This window comes from Capsicum annuum, chromosome 11 (assembly GCF_002878395.1).
Source record: "Capsicum annuum cultivar UCD-10X-F1 chromosome 11, UCD10Xv1.1, whole genome shotgun sequence".
Classification (NCBI taxonomy): Eukaryota; Viridiplantae; Streptophyta; class Magnoliopsida; order Solanales; family Solanaceae; genus Capsicum; species Capsicum annuum.
In genome coordinates, this window is record NC_061121.1 from 5949156 (window position 1) to 5973102 (window position 23947).

A 23947-nucleotide genomic window follows, 5' to 3' on the forward strand; every position below is an offset into this window, starting at 1 on the left:
GCAATCGAATTGAGTATGGATTCCATGGGGTAATCTCTTCCGGCAATCAACATAGAGTTGATTGACTCGAAAATATTTGTGGTCATCACATCAAACCTATTTTTCAGGGAAATATGACCTTCTCCACTTCTCATAACTAAGCTAATGCTCGAGGAAAAAGGCTGCCTCGGGACAATAATTCTTGAATTCCTCAAAATGATTGCTAAACTCTCAGAAGAATATACCTTTGCCGCATGGTAGAATAGATAGAGGTGATCTCTGCATTAGTGATTTATTTGGAGATTGTTACCTAGGTGCCTCATGCAGTACTCGTGACAAGCATGGTTATAAGACCTCGCGATGCTGTTGTCGATGCTCTTGTTCCTATTGGAGATAAAGCACAAATCCGATCCATCGACCAATATAGACTTCAGTTTCTCAAAAAAGAACGTCCAATTCACATTGTTCTCCTTGTCAACAGCGTAAAAGGAAATGGGATAAATATGATTCTCAGTATTCTGTGCAACCGCGCTTAGCAGTACACACTCATACTTACCATGTAAATGAGTGTCATCGATCGCAATAACCTTTCTCGTGTGAGAGAATCCCCTAATGCAAGGGCCCAAGGCTAAAAAGTAGTACATATACCTACAATCATTTTTGTTCACCATGAAGGAATAGGTAGTGTCAACATTAAAAGCGTCAATCATGTACAAAAAAGTTGACAGGCAGGAATACCCGTGCTCCGATGTCCCTCGAACCATTTTCTTAGCAATCACACCCCATCCAATATTTTCAATAGGTTGGTCTGCTGCTAAAGTTCTTGAAAATGATCCTCCGAATCTCACCAGTGTCCAAGTCGTTTCCTTCGCAATACATGTTCACACAGAGCGATGCAATGACTTTAGCCATGATTTTCTTATGGTTGCGCGTAGCATATTCAACGCTGCAAGTGTGATCGCCAACGTATTTATAGATGAAAAATCTATCTGTGAATTCATACTTCTTCACCCGCAATATCCGAGCGCAACTAGGAAAAACACATTTTACCTTAAAGAATTTGCTGCAGCTCTTCAACATAGTATAATCAAAAGAATTTTTCACTGATTCTACGTCCAACAATAATTTCAGCTCCTTTTTGCTAGTAGATATTTGATTTACGTGAAAATTAGTTCCATTGGAGAAGGTGTGGTTGGTTTGTGATCCCGATCCACATTCTTCTATCTCTTCTTCAAAGAAATTGGAATCTTCTAATTCCATTAAATGATCTTCCGTCTCCATTGGATGAACATCCAAACAGCTTCAAATGAATCATGTTCGTCGATTGTTAGGTGTGGTGGCAGAATTGTCGGAGACCCCGGGATGACATTTATCCTTAGTAATGGCCTAGAGCCATCGACAGCGAAATCCAATATGTATAAGGACACATGCTAATCATTCTTTATGAATGTGGGATGTATTTCCCCCCACCCATTCATTAGCTAGCTAATCACAATGTTCTTTGGCTCGCAATCTAATTCTCTACTCTCAATTATGCTTCAAACCATGTAGGCGTACGAACCATAGCGACACAGCGGGATGTGCACTGTCTCCTCGGTAGATGATTTCCAATTTCAATTTTTTGGACCCTCCTCCCACACACCCATATAATCACCACCTGCGATAGCTATTTCAGCTACTGTTATTATAGACCACACTAATCGATAATAGATTAAGGTAACGGTCAATAAATGGTCGATGACTGGTATGAAAATCTCCGTACAAAAATGGGAATGAACGGATTTTGGATATAATCGATGCCCTCCTAGCGTTGGGATACATAAATGTATGTGTAGGACTTCTAAACTACTGAAATATATCTAGTGACGAGGTATTGAGTGGATTGAAAAGCTTTTCAAGCTAGTAAAAATTGGTAAAAAAAAATATTTTTTTCAAAAAAGATGGAACAACAATGGAGGCAATGACCAAGAATGGAGCTTTCAGTTGTGATGAGCAAGATTTCATCGGAAAAGTGGCTGAAAATGTCGTCGGAATCAGAAAATATTGGTGAAAAATGGGAGCTCCTTTTGGTGGCTTCTTGGACAATTTTTTTAATTAAAATAAAAAAATATAAAAAAACGGTGGAAATATTAAAAATGGTGGAAAATATTAAATATTAAAACTTGTGGGAGACTAAAGTGTAAAGTTTAAAACTTATGTGTTAGGATTGTATGTTAAAAGTGATAATGTCATCCTATTGTCTAAATACTTAATTTTTGAAGACTTATGTCCAAATGCTTAAATAAGTTTTCAAAGTGTCTATTTTCCAAAATCTCCCAACAAACTGATGATCTTCTCTTCTGTATTGCTGAATCTTACCAAAGCATTGAATTTGTTTCTCTTTTGTTCATCTTTTCCATCCTTTGGTGTTCTAACTACTACTAAAGTTGCTGTAAAGTTGAAGTGAGCCTTGGAGTGACTGGTAAAGTTGTTGTTATGTGACCTCTGAGGTCACTGGTTCATACTTTGGAAACAGTCTCTTGCAGAAATTCAAGATAAGACTGTGTACAATATACACTCTTGTGGTGGGGCTCTTCTCCGAACCCTTCACATAACCGAAGCTTTAGTGCACCGGGCTGCCTCTACTGCATTGCTGATGAATATTTCTAACACAAAACTACTTCTTTGCGGACATACGCCATAAAATTTACAATTATCTTTTACCGTTCTAAGGAAAATATTTGACCGAATTTCTCTACAGCTTCAAGAAAAAAAATACTTCTCAACAACAAATTCTTGATATAAATGCTTATATAATGTCAAGAAGATAAAGCATAATTTTTTTTTTATATGAAGCATTTGCAACCATATCTAATTATAATATTCACATAAAAAATTAGGTGTTTTAAAAATATCTAAAAACGAAATCAGTACTATTAAACAGACATTTCTTTCTCATGAAAATGAAGGATATCTTTTCAACTTTACACAATAGCTTTTTTTTTATAAGATTGTACTTCGAAATGACAATAAAAATCAATTAAATTGGTGTTACCATTCATCCTCAAATACATGTAAGGTTTAATGCTTATTCTAATAAATCTTATATCATTTTGAAATATTTTTACTAATTAGCATGGGACACGCATGCAACACACGTACCCAGAACTAGAATTCTACAAATGTGTTTGAAGTAATTACAAAAGCAAGAATTTATGGATCCAAATTCTAGAAATTAATTTCACTGTTAATGAAAGAGCACAAGAAATAAATCCACTTTTTTAAAATTCATTATACTGGAGGGGATCTTTTCCAACACATATTAGTTAGCTGCCAACAGATACTATATATGAATTCAGCAAGTTTATGCAAAAGAATAATTAGTTCATTGAAATAATGTATGATCCTTTTGATTTTCAAACTGAACCTTAGTATGTTCATTGTTGTTTATGTTCACGCTGCTTGAGTGGGACTTTGTTGAGTCGTGTATTGCCGCTCTAGTATAGGATAGAATGCCAGATGAAGTAACATTTATTTCAGAATCAAACTTTGTTTTCTTGTGAATATCTGAGCTAAATTTGCTGCAATATCTTCTGATGTTGTCAATCCCCGCCATTTCTGGGCACACAGATCCCATCTGGACAAAAATTCTAGGTGGAAATGCGGAACTGAGGCACTGATCTCCCGTGGATCCTCCTTTGCCATCGTATGCACAAGCTGTGTCTTGAAATATCAGTTCTGGCAAATGGAGCAAGCTCACTCATTGATGTCACACAAAGTTGTCCGTATGACTAGTATATCGCTTAAACTTATAAAACATGTACCTTGTAAAACGGTGTGGTTATAGTTAGTGAAATCTTGAGGAACTGCTGCAACATCTGCAGCTCTTTGATGTCATCCATCTTCAACATGTCTTGCATTAAAAGTAGGTCTCTCCATTGTCCCAGCATTAGCAGCACTCAAGTTAACAAAAGAACCAGAACTAGTACTTGGTATGATTGGAACATGTCAATAAATTGGGCCAGCTAAAGGACTTGAAGTTGCAATTCCCCTCTCTCATGCATGTCTACCATAAAATTTGCATTCACAAACTGATCACTTTGTTCCAGTCTTCGTTTTACTTGGACCAAATCCATATTGTATCTGACTACATCAACTAATATTGCTGTTCTAAACTTAGGCATATGTGGAGAACCTTCATTGTCTGTTTGATAGCTTGGAAGCTGTTTCACAAGTTTTTGGGTGTACTCCTGTAACTGATTCTAGTACATCACTCGTACCGTAGGAACTGGAAAGAAATTAAGTGTACCATTGGTATAATTAATAATGGACTGAATACAAAAACAAAAACAAAAAACAAGAAAATACGGGTGATCTTGAAGGATATTAGCCCCTTATCATGCTTATGCACAACACTAGCTAATTTTGATGCTATGTTCACCATGTTCAAAGTGTCAAGAAACCAAACATTCATTTAAAATTTGTGATGTAATTGAATACTAAAGTACCTGGATGATGAACACTTCCTTGAAACCCGGCTTGTCTTGGGATAAATGAGATTAATGAGGGAAAAATTTAAGAAGTGCAAGACTGTTAGGGGAAGGGCGTGTACAATGGATGGAGGATCTTCATGCCAAATTCGTGGGATCTTCATGCCAAATTCGTGGTAGCTATACAACAACTTGGTGAAGGAGGTAACTTTACCTCGCAAGTGTGAAGCAATTTCTTCTAATGTTGTCATCCCCCGACATTTATGCGCATACAGACCCCATCTGGATAATTCTAAATAATAACTAGTAGTTGAGTGATCGCTTGAAAAATTAACTCCTCCATTAGATCATACAAGGAAATAATCCAATGTATTTGTTGGTCATTTTCTTTCGTCAGATATGTTGCTGAGATGAGAAAGAAGGGCATGAATATTTGTTCACCTTTTGATGGATCAATTTGTAGTAACCCCGAGGAGCAACTTCCTCCACTAGACATTCCAAAACATAAGCAGTGACGGTGTGACAGTTGCATCTGTAAGATTGTAGCTGATGAAAGTATAGGAGATGAAATTGATGATGTGTCTGTGAACATGGTCTCTATTAATGTGAACGATTCCATAGATACTAGTGACGATAAGATCATCTCGACAGGGAAACAAAACAAAACGATGCGCAATCTGGTTAAAAACAAGACTATCAATGCTGGTTGTATTTTCTTTAATATTTCTAGTAGTATGATACATATATATTGCAGTTTGTTTCCTATTTTAACTGGATCTGAAGGTGTTAGATTTGAGGAGATTGGCAATCCAGATATAGAGGTGATAGTATCTAATAAATAGTCCACTCGAGAAATAGAAACAAACAACTAAAGAATGTACTGCAGGTAGTTGAGATAATAGGGAGCTCGTTTGGATTCAGTACTTTGGAATGATTTATATTGTCCTAGAAGTGATTAAACGTATTGAAATGATTTCCACGGTAGTAAGTGCCAATATGATTTTTTCATTCTGCCATTGTAATGGTTGCAGATTTGGCTCAAGCCATTCAACCCGGCGAGAACATCATACGGTGAAATTAAAGAATGCACCGTGGTGAAAACATCATACAGTTGAAATGGTTCATTGAAAAATAACTTATCTATGTAGAGAGGATTTCATCTCCCCTGTGGTGACATTGATAGAAATTGTCAACAACAATAAAGGAACCTCAAGTGGAATTGCTCTTCATTTCTCAATTTCAAGAGTCCTTAAATAAATAAAAGTTATAATAACGGAACACGACGGTTACTCCTAATTATTTTGATACAAACTGATTCCACTAATCCTATAGCCTAAACGCTAGGAAACAACTTATTTCCTCCAAACAATAGTAACAAACAAACCACTACCCCGCAAATAGGGAAAAGATGTCCGTAACTTCTTAATGGAAATGGAGAAAAATTGAAGGCTTGGATCATTTCATTTAATATTTTATCTATTTATTTGAATAATTTGTCAAAATATATTTATTTCAAAACAGTATTTATAAGGTACTCCAATTTTATTTGCTATTTGTTTATCATATTATATTAAAAGTGGGAAGAATTTAGAGGTAAAGCTGGATTATGATTTTACCCCTATACTACATTGAAGTCTTATTAAAAATATCTAATTAATTTAAATATTAAATAGTAATCATATCATATTAATATACTAATACTAAATATATACTGAAAGGGGTGCGGTGAATGTATACAATTGTGAAGAATTAAGTATTTTTAATACGAATCACCATGAACAACTAAGCAAGGAAGCAAGTAAGGAAGAGAGGAAGAGGAGAGAACAGAGATGATCATGGAGTATTAACCAAGAATGTAATTCTGTTATTCAAGTTGTTATTCAATAGTACATGATACATGTGTATATATAGGCAGTTAGTAAGTGAGCTAAGACTACTAGTAGGTTAGTTGGTTGGTTAGTGGTAAGCTAGAGGTTAGTTATAATTAACTTCACTGAGTCATTGTAGAGTAATTTGACATAGTTGGAACCTTTAACTACCTGCTTCAACCCCCCCCCCCCCCCCTCCCCAAACATGGCACAAAAGAGATTCATGAAGCCAAGTTTGGACATCATATATTTATGTTGGACCTTAGTTAAGCCTTTGGTAAACGCATTTGCAGGTTGATCATGAGTAGATAGATATTTAGTTTTGATCAGTCCTTGTTGAATTTTCTTCCTTACAAAGTGACAATCTATTTCTATATTTTTGTTCCTTTCATGATAGACTGGGTTTACAACCATCTGTAATCCTGCTTTGCTGTCACTAAAGATGGTAACTGGTAGTTGTAGAGGTACTTGGAGATCCTTGATTAAACCAATTAGACAAGTAAGCTATGCAACTATTGAGGCAAGACTTCTGTATTCTGATTCAGCTGAACTTCTTGAGACAGTTGATTGCTTCTTTGACTTCCTAGAAACTAATGAATCACCTAGTTTAATGACGAAACCAGTAATAGATCTTCTGGAAAAGGCACAAGCTGCCCAATTTGCGTCACAGTGAGTTGTACGAACATCTTTTCTTTCACTAGACATCAAAAGTCCTTATCTTGGCTTTCCTTTTATATATCTGATAACTCTGAGTGCTGCATTCATGTGAGATTGTTTTGGATTCTGTAAGAATTGGCTTAGAATCTAAACACTATAAGCTATGTCTGGTCTTGTGTCACGACTTTTTGGAGACATGATGGCACCTACCACATCCCACCGGTAGGTAAGCCGATACCGTAACCCGGAGTTATGGCAATGGGTTACCTCGGTAAGTACGTCTAATATGGACTCTATGTATGAACATAATATATGACAACAATATTTCACAATTAAGGACAACCGATATTCAAACACAAATCCCACGAGCTAATAGTATTAATACAGTTGCTTCTAAACTTGACAAGAGGAATTTATAATCTCAGAATCTGAAATGTCTTAAGTAATCTCATACATTTGTCTTGAAAGCAAAAGACAAATAAGGATAGAGGGGAAAGAGGGAAACTCGATCTCCAAGAGCTCACCCTACATAATAAGGGTCAATGCTAGGAAAATCACTAGCATATGGGTTAGTGAGTATCAAAGATCCTTTGTGGGAAAACCCCACAAGCACATTTTTCTTTTCCTTTCCTACTTCACTACCCGCGGTTTCCCTTTCCTTTGCCCTCTTCTCTTCACAATATCACCAATAAGTTTCTCTCCATATTGAGGTTTGGCCTCATTCTCCTTGGATCCTAACTCTCCCTCTTTTTCTACTTAGATGGTGTGTTTCCGGGTTAGTTTAGCTTGGGAAGGGGACATTGGATTTAGTGGAGTGTAGGGTCTTTGAATTGGAGGATTTTGGAGTGGAGGATTCAGGTTTAGGGATGGAATTTGGGTTCCAAGTCCTCCTTGTAGAACTTGGTGGGGTGAGGAATGGCTAGGTCCATCTTGTTCTCAGTTTTGGGAGTAAAGATTGACTTGGTTTGTAGCAGTTGGTGGATACAATCTTTGGTGCAAGGTCTCGGGAGTAATAGTAGGTGAGGTGTTTTGAGTGTTATGAGGTCGAGCACTCCTTTGTCTTTCCACCCTCCCTAATCTTTCACTCGTTGAGGCCATATCTGAACCCAACTTCTCAACATTTTCCTTCATCCTAGCCACGCCTCGAGACAAAGTTTCAAGACTAGCTAAGAAGACATAACATTATTTTCCACGGTTGGGGAATTGGAATTTTTGGGTTCCATTTGCAATTGTACCTACAAAACAAGCAAACGTTAGTTCAAAATACGCTAGACATTCTTCACACTCGGCTTCCTCACTTAGTCCTTCAAGTGTTGTAAGCCAGCTATCAATCCTTGAATGCTTAGGAATGAGTCTACTCTTGAGTTGGAGCAAATTTTGGTTAGAAGACTCAAAGAAGTTTTGTATGCACTTGAAAAAAAACAACTACGAACTATAAACGAGCAAAGCACCACAAGTAACACTTACACAAAAGAAGTACTCAAAAACTAGTTCACAACTTAGTAGGTTGTTACTAGTTGTCACCTAGTATAGGAGTCAATAAAAATGAAACTAATAGAGACAAGGAAAGAAACTATGGATGTCCAAGAACTTGAGTTTTTTTTTTTTGGTTGTTGGAATGGCCCACGATTTTAATTGTTATTTTTTTTCTTTGGTCGTTGATATTGTTGTTGATGTGGAGTATAATGTTTTCAAGACATAAGTTGTTTAATCTTGTTTGTTGGTGGTGAATTTTTGATTTTGGAGTAAAAAGACAAGGCTTTGGATTCTCTTTCCAAAGTTCAAAAGGGTCTACATCATCTTTCACCAACTTGCACTAAAATGGCAAAACACCTTTTTGCCTTGTGTTTTCCCTTTCCTCTTTTGGCCTTTCTTGAAAGATGTTTTGACACTCTTTTGCTAGGCAAGCTTTTGGTAGGTCTTTGTTTCTTTGCCACTTTAGTGTTGTCTTGAAAGTAGTCCCAATGCAACACAATACCTTACCTCTCTCTTCCCTTTTTCAAATCAAACAAGGCATTTTGTTGAATATTACTCAAGAACAACATGAACAACAACAAGAACACTTTGAACAATAACAATATCTAAACTGTCTAACCTTTCAACAACAACTTAACAAAGCTCAAATCTTGGACTTTAGACTCAAGTGTGCTAGTAAAACAACAAGATAACACACAAAACTACTAAGACAAGAAAAATAATACCTAATCTAGACACAAATTCGGCCAAACAACAACACCATTTCGGCCAAGACACCCAACCCATAGAATAACTTCTTTTTGTAAGATTTTCGACGTTGGACACCTCTTCTAATATTAGGAAACAAAGATCTAACACTATAACACACAAAACACACAAAAGTCACAAGAAAACTAGGCACAAATCTCGGCCAAAACAACAAGACACAATTTCGGCCAAGACAACAAGAATGGACAGATTTGCTTCTTTTTGAAATTTTCAGCTTTTCAACACCTTTTTTTTTTTTTACTTAGAGAGCCCAATATTGGTAGTGTAGGAACACAACCAGCCTTAGATCTGATACCAAATGATATCAAACGGTATCTAAATGAGCACAAAATAGTCCACAAGTGACCCACAAATACCCGTAACAAGCAAGACATAAAATGACACAAGGAAGAAAACACAAACTTAATGATAAAGAAGATAGATAACTTGACACAAGGGAAACATGTAAAGTAGTAACTAAAGAGTTTATGAAACTGTAAAACCCCTACAAAACACGTTAACAAGCACCAAGTTCTTACGACAATACAAGAGCGGCATCCACCACTCAAGCACCAACATTTCTAAAAAACAAGCAATCACAAGAGATTTGACCCTTGAATGCTATCCTAATTACAAGTTTTGGTTTTGTGCCTCAAGGAGAGAGGACTTGGTGTTTTAAAAGTTCAAGAATTACAATAATCATCAACCAAATAACAAAAGACCTAAACTAGTCTATTTATAGACTTATTACAAAAGTAAGGTGAAATGACCAAAAAGGCCCTTTAATGAATGGCTTCAAGTAGGCGCCCTTTGAGTGCTATGTATGGATGGTTTTGGTTTCTATTTAGGTGCTCCTTTACACTTCATTTGGATCCACCAAGTATCGGGTCCAACACGTACTCTCTTAAGTTCATATCCGTGATTATTCTTGTATCACTAACCAACCAACTAACCTACTAGTAATCTTACATCACTTACTAACTTCCTATATATACACATGTATCATGTACTATTGAATAACAACTTGAATAACAGAATTACATTCTTGGTTAATACTCTATGATTATCTCTACTCTCTCTTTTCTGTTCTCTTCCTTTCTTCCTAACTTGCTTCCTTGCTTAGTTGTTCATGGTGATTCGTATTAAGAACACTTAATTTTTCATGGTATCAAAGCCTATACAAGGATTTAGAAGTCAGGGGGAGAATAAACAAGTATGCAGACTTACTAAATCCTTGTATGGATTGAAATAAACACCAAAACAGTGGAATACAAAGCTGTCTCAGGCATTGATCAAGTGCAAATTCAGGCAAAGCCAATATGATCATTCATTCTACATTAAGAAAACCAGTGATGGAATAATTATTGTACTATATTGATGATATACTAGTAATTGGTGATAAGCTAGATTAGGTAATAAAGAAAAAAGAAGCTCTTCACAAAGCCTTCAAGATGAAGGACTTAGGAGAATTGAAATACTTCCTAGGTATTGAGTTTGCAAGGTCTAAACAAGGGATCCTACCTCCGAATAATGCTCTTTTAGATACCGTTTGGTATCAATTAGAGGTGAGCTAGAGGTTAGTTATAACTAACTTCATTGAGTCATTGTAGAGTAATTTGACATAGTTGAAACACCTTTAACTATCTACTTCAACAAATTGTATCATTTACTTACTTCATTGTTGCATCTTCCAGTAGTTGCCTATTGATTTACTAAGTTAATTGTAGTGTTAAATTTTCAATTTACTGATCATGTCGTTTCATGACTTGCAAGCCAATACATCTTGTGTCTGTTAATTGTCATTTGATTTTCAGTTTTAAAATTATTTTGCAAGAATGCACTGCCCATATAACTTTCTAATGATCAAAAAACATGTTTTATTAAATTTTTTTGAATTAATTCTCCTTAAATATTGTTTTCTTCCTTCGAAAATAAGAACTGAACATTATTCTACTTCATAGAAGTTGAAACGTATCTATAATCTATATCTATATCTATAATATATTAATAGTGTGAAGACCCTCAGAAAAGAGATTTGACCCTTCATTAAAAGACTCTTCTTTAGACAAAACTGTCTTTTCACTATTTTTTTAATTAATTATTTAATTATTTTTTAATTATATTAATTAGACTTCCTAAAGTATATGAAACTCCTAATCTATATCTATATCTATAATCTATAATCTATATCTATAATATATTGAAAGTGTGAATCTATATCGACAATATATTAAAAGTGTGAAGACCAAGACTTTTAGAAAAGTATTTTGAACTTTTTACCCTTCACTAAAAGACTCTTCTTTAGATAAAACTGTTTTTTCACTATTTTTTAAATTTATTATTTAATTATTTTTTATTATATTAACTAGACTTCCTAAAATATATGAGACTCCTAAAATATATGGTAGGAAAATTAATCAATATTTTCCTTTCTACTAGACTTCCTAAAATATATGATAGGAGAATTAATTAATATTTTGCTTTCTACTATTCAATTAGAAAAATACTCCTAAAATAGGACTCTATTTAGCGAATACTTCTATAAATATTGAGATGTACATTAAACTAGAGATCAAACCGGTTTGCCTATTCGGAGAATATGATTGATGCTCATCTAACTTGATTCGATTGCATGTCTAGATTGGCGGATGCTTGATTTTCTAATCCTCAACCTCTTCAATATTTTTGTTAGCATAATAGAATTCAACATGTGTGTGTATATATATATATATCTTCTTTGTTTTCATTCAAAATCATTCTTAGGGTTAAAATTTTTGCTCAGACAAGAATAAGTTGGATCAAAATCAAAGCTTTGTGATCACTATTATATACAATATTTTTTTTATAGTTTACTGATCGTAGATGAATGTCGGTTGTCTTTTAAGAATTTTTTGTGTAAATTTTATGTTTAATTGTATTATTTTGATATCTTTATTAGCTTATTGTTTTATTTTAATTTACATATTGTAACACCCCGCATTTAGGGCTAGAACAAAAAATCGTCGTTACTATGCGTAGATGATTCAAAAACTATAAATCCTATGTAAATTTGGCATGTTAATCAATTATGTAGTGTGAGAACCTATTTAAGCATAAATTGATGAGAACCTATTTAAGCATAAATTGAGATCATAGATGTAAGGACGAGTTGAAAGCATTCCTATCGTTCGAGTTTGAGTAAGTGTCGAAACTTGGGTCGGATTCAATCAACCATAACTCCTTTTATATGAAAAACAGAATGGCCTACTATATATCAAATGAAATATCTTCGAATTAGATTTCCAACGATACCAATTTCGCCCAAATCCGAGATCGAAGCAAAAAGTTATACCCATTTTACTTCAGCATGTCTGTCTGTCGACAAGTGACGACCTGGGCTGATAAGTTATCACATATGTGACGAACTATCAGCCATGTCGTCAGACCAAGGCAGCAACTCCCAAAAATCAGCCTCTGAATGACGACCTGGTGTGATAAGTTATCACATATGTGACGACCTATCAGCCAAGGTCGTCACCTTTAAAATTCAGCATTTCCTAAACGATTTTGGAGGTGTATTTTGGTATTTTTCCTTCACCCCATAACTCCATAAACACTGAATTCAACCTCCATTTCACCAAAAATACACTCCTTTCTCTCAAATCCTCTCAAGAACCAAACCCTAAAGCCTCAACCTAAGATTCAAGGTCCCTCAAAATTTCACCATTAAATTCCAAAATTGATTCAAGAATTAGAATCCCCAAACTAAGATCTTCAAGAATCATCCATCAAAAGCACAAATAGAGTTTCAAAAGCAAGTGTTCATCCAAAGTTCATAATCTAAGGTACGTGAGGTTTGTCCTAAAAACTACATGGGCTTGTAAATACTAGAACATGATTTAAAGATTATCAAGCTTGAATTTAGAAAAGGGGTTTTAAAATACATGATTTTATTATTCATTATGAATGTTTAATTGTATTGTTGATTTGGTCTTTAGGCCTTTTGTCCCCCTTTAAATTGATTTACATGTATATGTATATGTATGGAGATTTAGATTGAAGATTGTTTGAGAGCACAACTTATGAAATCTCTCTCTTATGATAACTTTAAGTTTATGATATTAATGTGAAGGATTTGAAATGCATGATTTATGGCTTGAAAATAGTTTACTCAAATACCATAGTATTTTGAGCATGATTTAAAGATTTTGAGAGGAAGTTTCTTGACATAAATTTGTTTTGTTAAAGAGAAAGATTTGCATAAGATAAGAATTTTTGACATGACCACCTTGTATCATTGAAATGTTATCAAAGAGAGTTTCATACATGTGTTTACATGAGTATTTAAAGAAAGGGTTCTTCAAACTGATTTATTAATATGGTGGTCCAAAACTTTATGTTTTGAAAACAAAGATTATAATAAACTAACAATGGCTCAGAGATGTGACTTGCAAGTCAATAGTATGACGATACCATAAGTATGTATGCCATAACAGAGTATATTTTCAGAGTATGTTTTCAGAGAATACAAGTTTTAAAGAGTTAAAAATGGGCATAAAGAGGGTTAGATGGTTACCCGAAGAAGACTTACGTTCAAGTAACTCTTAGCCTAAAACCATGTTTGCCGATATGAGTAGATTATTATTGTACGCTGGCGACGGCCGTGTGGCATAGTATATTCAGAGACTCCGACCCTTGCGCCACACTTAGTTTGGGGGCTTGGCTACCGAGTTAATGGTAGATTCCATATAGCCCGTGAAATTTTAGACTTGTAGGGTATACCACCTAGCGCAGAAGTAAAACAAAGAGTGTCACAGAGTTCATATAATTTTGCAGAGTCTTTCAAAATGCCCATGTGATTTCTTACTATACGATATGTTTATGAACTATTTTAAATTGCTCTCATATATATTAAATATAAATTATTATTTTGGATTTTCTCTGTGTACCAATACATATGTATTGACCCCCTACCTCCCAAGTTCGGAGGCTCAATCTAGGGGTTCAGCTAAGCAGTAGAGTATTTTAGAGAGAAGTAATCTATGCAGTGGTGAGCCTTCTTTGTTCTAGAAGGCCTGTTTATTTCAGATTATGTTATTCCATTTTTTTGGGTTTACTGGGGGCCTTGTCTCAGTTTTCAGATAGTTGTCACTTGATTATGTAGTAAAGATTTCACAGACTGTTCTAGATGTTGTTTAGTTGATTTTGGATTTCATTCGTTATTGTTAAATTGAACCAAGAGTTTTGACCATGTTTCCGTATTAAATTATATTTTCACATTTTCTTTTATTATATGAATGTTGTGCATGATTACCAAATAGAGTAGACGTCCGGATCTTCATGGTTTGGTATGTACATCATGGCCAGGGCCCCGATTCAGGTCATGATAAACTTAGTATCAAAGCACGGTTCATGGTCCTAGGGTGTCTGTGATATCGTGTCGAGTAGAGTCTTGTTTATGGGTGTGTAGCACACCATACTTATAAGTAGGAGGCTACAAGGAGTTTAGGAATGTCTCTCTTTCTTCATGTTCTAATTCATGCTATGGAGTCAGAATTTTCCTTTTTCATACTCTAACTCATGCTATGGTGTCGCCCATATGAAAGTAAAGTTATCCCAATTCTTTCTTTACTTTGATGTGCTCAGATATGTCTCATTATTGGGGTGATTCAAGTGCAGAAGTTTAGAGTCTAAGTGATATGGTCCTTTCTGATTGAGTCATATAAGATTTTAAAAATTATGCAAGGGCTTGAGAAGAGTCCGTTAGTGCTTCAGAGTGTATTGATTCTAGTGTGAGCTTTTATTCTGATGAGATCGTGCTTTTCAGCCTACAGTATTTAGTGTATTCAGCCCTTTTAAAAAAAATTATGTTGCAGATGTCATGCCTAAAAAAGGGAATGATGTGTAGCAGAATATTAGAACTGTATTTCCACCCGAATAGTAGTACGGGTTAAAGTGTTGTTGTCATGACCTATTGGTAGTGATATTGGACCAAGAAGTTGGTGATGTGAAGTCATAAAGTTAGAAGTCAGAGTGAGTGTGACTTTTGAGTAAACAAATATTTTAGTTGGATAACCAATGTTTGAGGATAATTTACCCCTTTTATAGTGATAGACTAATATAGTAGCTAGTAGCATGTGTGGATTGAATGGTAGTCTGTGGGGGAAGTGTTTGACTCAGATTTTTATTTATACAGAGTAAGATATATATTGTTAGATCATTGAATATTGTGTGTCAAGTTTCTATCTCTTGTTGTTCTTGTGTTGGTTGGAACTGGGGGTTTAGAGGTGTAATGGAAAGAAAAATGGTAAGGGCGGATTATTGAATATATGTATAGCCAAAATTTTTTTCATGAGATTGAGTTGGTAATGAAGTGATACGTTCTTGTGTGTTAGTTTAGTAAAATGTAGGGAATGAGTTATTAGTTTAGGTGAATTGTTGTTGCTTAAAGTATGAAAATTGCTAGATTAGCCAGTAATTTATAATTATAGACTCATGGTTGTTTGTGGAATTTGAAGGTAGACTAAATGTACGCTTGGGTAAGTAAATGTGATGTTATAAAGTCATATAAGTAGATTAGATTGTATGGGGTTATGATATAAGATTAAGGTTGACTATGTCTATTATGTGACTTTACCCCTTGACCTTTTTTTCGTTGGTAGTTGTAAACTAGTACTATTTGTGAGAAGGTATGTAGTAGATTTTTGAGGTATAGTAGTAATGTCATAAAGATGTTTTAGTCGTGGGTAGTAGCTAGATAAAATAAGGTATTTGGGTAGGATGTCCCAATTTGGTGGACTGATATATTATGTTGCATTTTTCATTGATGGTAGATAATTGATGCTAGACTATAGACTTGAATTCAAATGTAGAATGTGGTTGTAAGAATAGTGGCTTAATATTAATGATGTATGTTTTGCGAGAATTATGTGTAAGGTTGGGTTGTAAATCATGTTTAGCACTAGACATAAAGTTTGAGCAGTTGATATTCATGAAGGTGGATGTGATGATTTCTTGGTTAATGATACTAGTTATATGGAAGTGATCTAATAGGCTTGAACGGTGTATGCAAGTGCTTAAGTTTATTTGATTTGTAATGAAGTATGATGTTGTATGTATGATGTAGAGGTATCCTCAAGGTGATATGAGGTTGTGGTATTTTTCTATGCTACTACATGTTATGTGTGGCTAGTAGTACCGTTGAGTTTCTAGGTGGAGAAATACTAGTAGATGGTACATGGTGTTCTAAATAGACAAGTTAAGGAGTTTTGACTGTTAGTGTTGAGCCTTTTGATATGATCTTAATCCTCATGGTAGAGAGATATAGGATTGGGGTCACGATATTGGTAGGCTATGATGGAAGAAGTATGGTTCATCAAAGGCTTAGTGATATCCATGTTAAGTGTTAGAATGTAAGTTGGAGTTTTGAAGGTTGAACTAATAGAAATAAGAGTAGAAGCACTAGAGGGTGTGCACTTCAACTATAGGGATATTTATGAAAATTCAAAGTTAGTAAGTGTTCAAGTATTATATAATGACTATTGGTGGCCATAGAAAGATATTGTGTATCTCAGAAGGTAGTATTAACAGTGGGTTTTCCACTTTCAGATGTGGTCATTTTTGGTTAAGTTCTATTAATTGCGTGTATTGTCGCATTCCTTAGTTAAGTTTAGAGTCTAGTAAGGGTTCTCTCAAACTTAAGATGATGGCTTAAAGCTAAGGGGGAGATGATAGAACAAGTAACCAAGTCAGACTCTCAGATTCTAATAGTATTGCCAGTATGATATAGAACATAAAAAAGTGAGGGTGTGACTCAACCCATTCTTATCTCAGTAATTTTCAGCTATCCCACTACCTACTCATACCTTACGTTTCGGTTCTATGATCATAGTTCATGTTCATATATATGATAGAGAATCATGTACTCTTCTATTCCTAAAATGAGGAGTTCCAGTTCATTCAATAGTCGGAATCACATTCCATATAATATGAACTCCAAATTGAGGTCATGCAGCTCATGACTCATGCGCTCACGCTTTATAGTGTGCTCAGTTGCTATAACTCATGCTATACTCCTAATGATTAGCAAAAATTCAGCTTATAGCCATGTATGCCCTCAATTTAGATTTACTTTGATAAATCCCTGATGTTGATTTGTTATTCCTCAGGCCTCAGTAAAGTATCAAGTCTCATATAATATCCCTCCATACTTCAAGATTTTATGTTCTAAGCTTTTGGTGACTCCTTATTTAATGATATTGGTGATGATTGAATGTTTTTTGTTGATGCAAGATCACTGTATGCTTCTTTTAGATAAGTCCACGAGTGTGAAGTGAAATTTGGGGCCAAGTTTTTGATACATGAGATAGTTAATGGAAAATTTATGTGTGTATGTTCTTGGGGTAGTGCATGGGAGTTGTATTGATGGTGGTTTAGAGAATATATGAAGTACGTCTTGGTTAATGTTGCCTTGAAGTTCATATGTGGTTATAAAGATAGGCTTGAATGACATGTTCGGATGTAAGTAGAGGAATGCAATATGCGCTAGTGAATCCATAATAAGAGTTCAGAGTTAGTCATTGAAGTGGTAGGACACATTATGCTTAGGATGTGATAAAAAAAATATAGAAGGTTGAATCATATGGTTTAGAATAATATCGTGGTGTAGCGTGTTGTATTTTATAATTTAGAGTTAGGATTGATCACGGTGAAAGGATTTAAGCTACTTTAGATATTAGTAGTAAGATTTATCAATGCCCATATGAGAATTTTAAGCTAAATTGAATGAGTATGGTAATTAAAGGGGATAGTATGGTTAAGGGAGTATTCGAGGAGTGTGCTAAGCTTGAAAGTAAGAAGTGGCATTGCCTAAGGCCTGGTAATTCTATCCTAGTTTATGAGTTATATGTCTATATTCCATGCTATGGAGTAGTGTTATTTTTGTGATTTCTTAGTTGGATATCCTGTGTAACTCATGCCCAAGATTCTTTGCTCCCTAATGCTACTAGGACTTCTTTAGAAAGAGTGTTGAAGAGATACTCCAGTTAAGTATGAGGGTCCAGCAAAATTCAGTCTATATAGCCAGTAATTAAGTTTAACAGTCAGACAAGTTACTGTGGTTTTACACCTTTTCACCTAGTCCTACTATCTGAAGTCTCATGCGTATGACCATCCCAAGAGATAATCTATTCCATCCATGTAAGTTGCGATTTCAGTTCAATCAAACCATCATGCTTCAGATTTAGCTACTTAGTCATGGCTCAGTTCATAAGAGCTCAAAGCATAATTTCAAATACTTCCAAGTATTTTAGCTCAGGTAGTACAGTAACCTGGTACGATCTAAGTCATGTTGCCTCATGGTTAGTAGTTGCATAAGTAATCACTTCTAAATTCAATATATAGGATTGGATCATGAACACTTTAAGGAAATCCTAAACTCTCAGCATGAATCAGCTCCTTAAAGCTTGTAAAGTCAAGTCAACTCGGAATTATGTTTCATGATAAAAGTTTAAATATTTAATCTTGGCTATATTCTTTCTTAGAAGACATGTCATGTCCAAGTTATTCCATACTTTTAAGACTTAAACATTCCTACCCATCATTCAGGGATGAATGATCCCAAGAGGGAGATAATGTAACACCCCACATTTCATGCTAGAACAAAAAATCATCGTTTCTATGCGTAGATGATCCAAAATCCATAAATACTATGCAAATTTGGCATGTTAATCAATTATCTAGTGTGGGAACCTATTTGAGCATAAATTGAGATCATAGAGGTCCCCAAACTCAAGGATGAGTTTAAAGCTTTCCTATCTTTTGAGTTTGAGTGAGTCAAAACTGGGGTCAGATTTAATCTACCATAACTCCTTTTATATGACGAACTAGTTGTCCTATTATATATCAAATGAAATATCTTCTAATTATCTTTCCAACGATACCAATTTCGCCTAAATTCGAGATCGGACCAAAAGGTTATACCCATTTTACTTCAGCATGTCTGTCTGTAGACAAGTGACGACCTGAGCTGATAAGTTATCACATATGACCTATCAGCCATGTCGTCAGCCCAAGGAAGTAACTCACAAAAATCAACCTCTGAGTGACGACCTGGTGTGATAAGTTATCACATATGTGACGACCTATCAGCCAAGGTCGTCACCTTTAAAATTCAGCATTTCCTAAACGGTTATGGAGGTGTATTTTGGTATTTTTCCTTCACCCCATAACTCCATAAACACTGAATTCAACCTCTATTTCACAAAAAATACACTCCTTTCTCTCAAATCCTCTCAAGAACCAAACCCTAGGGCCTCAACCTAAGATTCAAGATCCCTTAAAATTTCACCATTAAATTCCAAAATTGATTCAAGAATTAGAATCCCCAAACTAAGATCTTCAAGAATCATCTATCAAAAGTACAAATAGAGCCCCAAAAGCAAGTGTTCATCCAAAGTTCATAATCTAAGGTACGTGGGATTTATCCTAAAAACTACATGAACTTGTAAACACTAGAACATGATTTAAAGATTATCAAGCATGACTTTAGAAAAGGGGTTTTGAAATACATGTTTTTATTATACATTATGGATGTTTAATTGTACTGTTGATTTGTTATTTAGGCCCCCCCCCCCCCCCCTTTAAATTGATTTACATGTATATGTATATGTATGAAGATTTAGATTGAAGATTGTTTGAGAGAACAACTTATCAAATCCCTCTCTTGTGATAACTTTAAGTTTATGATATTAATGTGAAAGATTTGAAATGCATGATTTATGGCTTGAAAATAGTTTACTCAAATACCATAATATTTTGAGCATGATTTAGAGATTTTGAGAGGAAGTTTCTTGACATAAATGTGTTTTGTTAAAGAGAGAAAGATTTGCATAAGATTAAGAATTTTTTACATGACCACCTTGTATCATTGAAATATTGTCAAAGAGAGTTGCATACATGTGTTTACATGAGTATTTAAAGAAAGGGTTCTTCGAACTGATTTATCAATATGGTGGTCCAAAACTTTATGTTTTGAAAACAAAGATTATAATAAACTAACAATGGCTCAGAGATGTGACTTGCAAGTCAATGGTATGACGATACCATAAGTATGTATTCCATAACAGAGTATGTTTTCAGAGAATGCATGTTTTAAAGAGTTAAAAATGGGCAAAAAGAGGGTTGGGTGGTTACCCGAAGAAGGCTTGAGTTCAAATAACTCTTAGCCTAAAATCGTATTTGCTGATACAGGTAGATTATTATTGTACGCTGGTGACGATCGTGTGGTATAGTAGATTCACAGACTCCGACCCGTGTGGCACACTTAGGCTGGGGGCTTGGCTGTCGAGTTAATGACAGATTCCATATAGCCCGTCGAATTTCAGAGTTGTAGGGTATACCATCTAGCGCAGAAGTAAAACAAAGAGTGTCACAGAGTTCTTATGATTTTACAGAGTTTTTCAAAATTCCCATGTGATTTCTTACTATACGATATGTTTATGAACTATTTTAAATTGCTCTCATGTATGTTGAATATAAATTATTATTTTAGATTTTCTCTACGTACCAGTACATCTGTATGGACCCCCTACCTCCCAGGTTTGGAGGCTCAATCCAGGGGTCCAGCTAAGCAGTATAGTATTTCAGAGAGTGGTGAGCCTTTTTTGTTCCAGAAAGCCTGTTTTTTGTTTTGGTCTACTGGGGGCCTTGTCGTAGTTTTCAGACAATTGTCACTTGATTATGTAGTAGAGATTTCATAGACTGTTCTAGATGTTGTTTAGTGGATTTCGGCTTTCATTCCTTATTGTTAAACTTGTTGGGTTCGAAATTGAGAGGGCGTCATGCGGAAGCTTAAAGTTTGCAAAACATGAGATGATAAATCAGACGACAAAGAAAACTAAACTAAAAACATAATATTATTGATACGTTTTGGTCAATCGGACTACATATTATAAAACCTAATATCAAAAATATTAAATCTATTGGGAGAAATCTCCCCATAAACAAAGATTCTTTAATGACCACATTGTGGATGTTATTGTGTTATGGTATGAGAAGGAGATCTTCTATTTATAGATGTCCAAAACCTTTTCTCCAAGAAAGAGGTTAGCCAAATATGGAAAAGAATTATATTTTTTCTTTCAGGAAAGGTAAAAGTAATTATGGTAACTTTTTTTTTCCTTCTAAGAAAAAGTAAAACTTAAATATAGTAATAAAATCAAGGCAAAAACCCTAACAAATCTCCTCCTTTGGGGTTGATTTTCTTCAAAAATATTCTTGATCCTTCTTCTTCTTATGCATGATCTTCGTTCTTCATATATATTCTTCATATATCACTGTTGTTTGGCATGTTTAAAAATGAAGCCTTTGGGATTAAAAAAATATATTATCCCTTTTCGGGTTAAAAATATTGGAGCCCTTTTGCAGGGTTAAAAGTGAGCTTTATTTTCAAATATGTGACAACAGGATTGTTGAAAATATGATTGACAGCTTTTGGACATATATCTTCATTATCATCAAATTGGTTGCAGCTTTATTTTGAAACCGCTTTGAACCTGTTTAATCTCATCTCACCTTACCATTGGATCATTGAACCGTAATCTTTGATACCACTTGTTGGGTTCGAAATTGAGAGGGCGTCATGCGGAAGATTTTAGTTTGCAAACCATAAGACAATAAATCAGACGACACATGAAAAATTAAACTAAAAATATATTATTGGATATGGTTTGGCCAAACAGCCTACATATTAAAAATAAAATTTAAAAATCCTTAAACTTATTGGGAGAAATTTCCCCCTAAACAAAGACTCTTTAAAGACTACATTGTGGATGTTATTGTGTTATGGTATGAGAAGGGGGTCTTCTATTTATAGATGTCCAAAACCTTTCCTCTAAGAAAGAGGTTAGCTAAATATGAAAAAGAATCATATTTTTTCTTTCAGGAAAAGTAAAATTAATTATGATAACTTTTATTTTCCTTCTAAGAAAAAGTAAAACTTAAATATAGTAAGAAAATCAGGGCGTAAACCCTAACAAAACTGAACCAAGAGTTTTAACCATGTTTCCGTATTAAATTATATTTACACATTTTCTTTTATTATATGAATGTTGTGCATGATTACCAGATAGAGTAGGACGTTCGGGCCTTCATGGTTCGGGATGTCCGTCACGGCCAGGGCCTCGGTTCGGGTCGTGACACATATGTTAGATGGAAGTAGGTCGGCTTTGAAAATCTTTTTTAAGTAAAGGTTAGGTTTAATTGTATTATCATAATACCTCTATTAGTTTATTATTTTGTGGTAGTTTACTGTTCGCCGATGAATCTCGATTGACTTTGAGAAATTTTTGAGTGTAAAATTTAAGTTTAATTGTATTATTTTTATATCAATTTTATCGTATTATTTTGTTGCAGTTTACAGGTGATAGATAAATGTTGGATGGCTTTGAGGATTTTTATGTAAAGGTTAGGTTTAATTATATTATTTTGATATTTCTATTATCGTATTATTTTGTTTTTGTTTATAGGTGGTAGATGAGTGTCAAACGACTTTGAGAAAATTTTTTTGTGTAAACATTAGATTTAATTTTATCATTTTGATGTCTCTATCATTGTATGATTTTGTTGCAATTTACAGATGGTAGATGAATGTCGATCTACTTTTAAAAATATTGTTGGTAAAGATTAAGTTTAATAAATAAATTCTCCATCTTTACATACTCAAAAGATATTAAATTTAATTATTATATTCATCTTTATTATTTAAACAAATATTCTATTAAGTATTATGTTTAAACTCATTAAAGTGAGGTACACGCGCAAGGCGCGTACACCTAAACTAGTTTTTTCAAATAATGGGAAGTTTTTTCAAATAATGGGAAGTTGAATGAATTCAATTAATTAAGATGGGAATATGAAAGAGATTTTAAACTAAACCTTGAAGGATAGGTTTTTGATATAATAAAAACTTGGATCGTATAAAAAAGAAGTCAAAATAGTCCACAAACAAAGGGAAATCCGAGAGCAACACAAACACAATTCTCGGCTCCAACAACAACAAGAAACAAGGTGTAAATGACTAACAATAACAATGGATAAACAAAATTATAATAAGAAGAATCACAATAGGATGACAACAATCCAACGATTACAAGATTACAAGAACAACAAGAATTAACTGTTTCCCTAGATAACACTAACTAAGACATGAAATGTAGAGATAGTTAGTGAGACATATACTACAATAAGACCCAATAACCCAAAGATATATTAAATCTAAGGACCCCTAAGACTTACAATAGAAACACTACACTCTTACGAAAACATGAGAGGGATTCCACCGCTCAAGCACCATCGTTTCCAAGCAATACACATTCACAAGTGAGTCCACACTTGCTCATGTCCTAGTTTCGGTCTAAGAAGGCTCTCTCTCAAGAGAAGTGTTCTTTCATCAATATTCAATAACTAATGAACTAAAACCCTTTCATGTTTTATTTATAGACTTATTACAGTAAGAGGTAAAAGGACAAAAGAGCCCCTTAATGAAAAAGGCACAAAATAGGCGCCCATGGAGTGTGTTTTGGGGTGGCTTTGTACACACCAAGGCCCTTCTTCACACTTCAATTTGCACACTCCCTAGGTTGCATTCAAAATACTCAAAAACGTCCATCGTCATGATCGTGCCCGTATCAGTTTTGTTCTCTCTTATAAAAGGTACTCCCACAAAGAGTAAAACCTAGTTTTGGAATCAAGTTTATCTCTTAACAAAATCCA

The 23947-nt window shown here is 34.5% G+C and overlaps 1 long non-coding RNA gene across 1 annotated transcript; it reads right to left on the reverse strand.

Annotated features, from left to right (window-relative positions):
- Positions 1 to 3308: 3308 nt before the first annotated feature.
- On the reverse strand, positions 3309 to 5671 carry LOC107847004. The gene is made up of 3 exons (XR_001667251.2): positions 4467 to 5671; positions 3783 to 4246; positions 3309 to 3696 (listed from the first exon to the last, which is right to left on the reverse strand). It is a non-coding gene; the product is annotated as an uncharacterized LOC107847004 (long non-coding RNA).
- Positions 5672 to 23947: the final 18276 nt, after the last annotated feature.